The sequence below is a fragment of the Humulus lupulus genome, chromosome 6, assembly GCF_963169125.1.
Source record: "Humulus lupulus chromosome 6, drHumLupu1.1, whole genome shotgun sequence".
NCBI lineage: Eukaryota > Viridiplantae > Streptophyta > Magnoliopsida > Rosales > Cannabaceae > Humulus > Humulus lupulus.
In genome coordinates this window covers 139769854-139773625 of record NC_084798.1, presented here as the reverse complement: position 1 = coordinate 139773625, position 3772 = coordinate 139769854, and the positions used below count along the sequence as shown (strand labels likewise).

General features: G+C 34.8%; 1 non-coding gene across 1 annotated transcript; it reads left to right on the top strand.

Moving 5' to 3' along the window:
• Positions 1 to 207: 207 nt before the first annotated feature.
• Positions 208 to 315, top strand: LOC133787685 (small nucleolar RNA R71). Its single transcript, XR_009872689.1, has one exon. It is a non-coding gene; the product is annotated as a small nucleolar RNA R71 (small nucleolar RNA).
• The last annotated feature ends 3457 nt before the right edge of the window (positions 316 to 3772 follow it).

Here is a 3772-nt window from a genome sequence, read left to right as displayed (position 1 = left end):
ATTCCTCCTCTTTTTATTGAATTAGTTGACCTAGACCTAGGATCAAAATAATTCCATTGTTGTGAATTGACAGATAAATCTTCAAGGGCATCCCAAGCCTCTTGCCCTTGAAATTGTAACAATTTTCCAGTATGCATATATTGAATCATTTGACGATTAGAGGGAGTCAAACCATGATAAAAATATTTTACAAGTCTCCATTTCTCAAAACTATGATGAGGACATTTTAATAATAAATGTTTAAATGTTTCCCAACATTCATAAAACTCTTCATTATCTTTCTAAAAAAAACTCGGAGATTTTTCTCCTTAGACTATCACTTTTAGACATAGGAAAAAATTTCAACAAGAATTTATTATAAAGTTGATCACATGTGGTTATAGACCCTATGGGAAGGACATTTAACCAAGCTTTTGATTTTTCTTGTAATGAAAATGGGAATAATCTAAGTTTGACTAACTCATCAGAAATTTTTTGAAATCTAAATGTTGAGAAAATTTCTAAGAAATCTTTGACATGCATGTAAGGATCATCTCTATATAACCCATAAAAAGATGCCAATAATTGAATGATTGTTGATTTAAGTTCTAAATGGGTAGCATTAGTAGTAGGAAAAACAATGCACGAAGGAGAAATAGGTGGAAAATATTGGGAAACTCTATGATTTGACCGTATTTAATAGGCTAATACTAACTCTAACCTCACTTTAATGTTTCTCATGTTTTTAACCTTCTACCCATGTGAAAGGACTAACTTACCCTTATTAACATTAGGGCTTCTTCCTCCTTTTTTTTCCCTTCCCATTTCGTTTTCAGCCACATTCTCTCTCACAAAAAGAACAAACACTCTTCCTTCTCTCTCTCTCAAATCATCATCAAAGAGAGATCATCACCATTTTTCTTCTCACGAAGCTTTGGAAAGTGATGTTATATGTCACAATTTTTTTTTCTTCTCACCCAAGTTGAAGAAGATTGAAGATTAAAGAAAAATCATCTCCCAAACTTGAAGAAGTTTGAACATTTGATTTGATAATAAGTAAGTATTTTTTTATTTATAGGTTATGGCTGTCTTGTGTAATAGTTTAAATAGAATTTTCGAACTACTCTACACTAAAAAATCTGTGAAAAGAAATAATTTTATGTTGAGATGACGAATTTTTGATTGATTTTTGCGATTTAGGTCACTGCGTTCACACTTTGTTCACACATTGCTCAAATGAGTTCACACATTATTGACAATTGGTTCACACATGATTCATACTTGGTTCACACATGGTTCACGCGTACTTCACATATGATTCACACTTGGTTCACACACGATTCACACTTGATTCACACATAATTCACATATGGTTTACAAATTGTTCACATATGGTTCACACACGATTCACACTTGGTTCACACATAGTTCAATGATTTCCACGATTTAGGTCACTGCGATCACACATTGTTCAAACGAGTTCACACATTATTCACACTTGGTTCGCAAATACTTCACACATGATTCACATATGGTTTACACATTGTTCACACATGCATGGTTCACACTTGGTTCACACACGGTTCACACACATTTCACACTTGATTCACACATGCTTGCTTCACACGTTTATTTCTTATTTCTTTTGGCTAGTTTTACGTAATAACCTTTGGGTTTCGAACCTTTTGTCATATGTTATACAGGTCAAACACATATAAATATTGTGGTGTTATATAATGGATCGTGGGAACAAGTTTTGAACAAAGGTTGGTCATTTAGTGCGAAACAAAGCAAGGGTATGAAGGTGCCAAAGACTATCACTTACAATGGTCTTGTTGATCAATTGTATACTTTAATCGGAGCTGACAAGTCTCGTATTGATCTTGACTTAAATATAATCTATCATTTTGGAAGTAAAGGTATCCCTCCATATTTGATTAGTAATAATGATGATGTTGCTTTTTTTCTTGATGAGAAAGGAACATCTATCAATCATCGGACACCCCTATGTGTGTCTACTATAGAGAAGAGATGTAATGATCTTTTGGTTACTGAAATGCCTGAGTTGTATACTATTCCTCCAGTTGAAACCAAAGTGAATGATAATTTTTGCATTGATGGCAATGAAGACAGTTGTGAGGATGATAACAGTGATGCATTAAGCTCAGATGATAATGAAAATATTGATAGGCCTACCTGCAATGATGTACTTGTGAATCATAATTTACAACAGTCAACCTCCAATGAAGTATTGAAGAGTCATGATTCCTCAAATAATAGAGGTTGTAAAGTAAGACAAGTTGGTGAAGATAATCTATGGAGTACTCCATTTTTGTTGAATCAAGGGGAAAAAGGCTCTACTTCAGCCTCAACGGCTCAATTACTGACATCTTCTTCGAGTATCAATTCATGGGAAATAAAAGAGGGTCAAATATTTGAGAACAAGCAAGAGTTGAAGATGAAACTCCATCTTTATGCATTAAAGAAAAACTTTGAGTTTAAAGTAAAGAAGTCTGCGAAAAATATATGGTGTACAATATGTGTTGATGATAAATGCAAATGTAGGTTGAGGGCTACAAAATTGGTTAATTCCAATATGTTCGAGGTTCATAAATTTTTTGGTGAACACACATGCTCATTGGATGTTCGACATAAAGATCACCGTCAGGCATCCCCATGGCTTATTGGACATGTCATAAGGAGAAAATTTGAGGGTGATGATGTTAATTACAAGCCAAGGTCAATTGTAAAAGATATGAGTTTATCATACGGAGTTCATATGAGCTATGCTAAAGCTTGGAGGTGTTGAGAGTATGCATTAGCTTACATAAGAGGTATACTAGAATCATCATTTCAGAAACTTCCCTCATTTCTATACATGATGGAGCAAAAAAATCCTGGAACTGTTACATATTTGCAAATGAACAATGAAGGTAGATTCAAATATTGCTTCATGGCCTTAGGTATCTCTATAATGGGATTTAAAACATATATTCGCCCAGTTATATGTGTAGGATGAACCTTCTTGACTACTCGGTGTGGAGGTACTTTGTTATGTGCCATGGGACAAGATGCTAACGAGCAAATATATCCAATTGCATTTTTAATAGTTGACTCAGAGAATAAAGACTCGTTGTTGTATTTTCTACTAAGGTTGAAGGAAGCGATTGGTGAAGTAGAGAATCTAATATTCGTGTCTGATAGACATACTAGTATAGCAAGTGCCTTGACTAAAAATTTTCCTGAGGCACACCACGGTGCTTGTATACAACATGTTAGCATGAATATCCATGCAAAGTTCAAAACTGACCCTTGCCATGAAGAATTCTTCCTTGCAGTGAAACCTTATAGAACGCGAGAGTTTTTATGCCATTTTGAGAAGATTAAATTCAAAGATCTTGCAATTTCTCAATACTTAGAGAATCAAGTGGGTTTTGAAAAGTGGGCTCGTTCTTTCTTTCCTGGTCATCGATATAATTTAATGACTATAGGTATTGCTGAAAGCTGGAACAATGGCATTGCTGAGGCACGTGGGTGGCCAATTACTAGTCTCATGGAATTTATGAGGCTCACTTTACAAAAATGGTTTTTCGAGCATCAAACTGCAGCATCAGCGGCTACAGGTCCTCTTGCCACATAAGTGAAAGATAATTTGTGAAAGTTAGCAGACAAGTCCACTACCTCGTTCCATTTTCCGTCTAGTCAGTATGAAATAACAGTATTGGATAGTGATCTTGATGGAGATGTCGACCAGAGGAGGAAAAAATGTAGTTGTAGAAGATTTGATTTGACA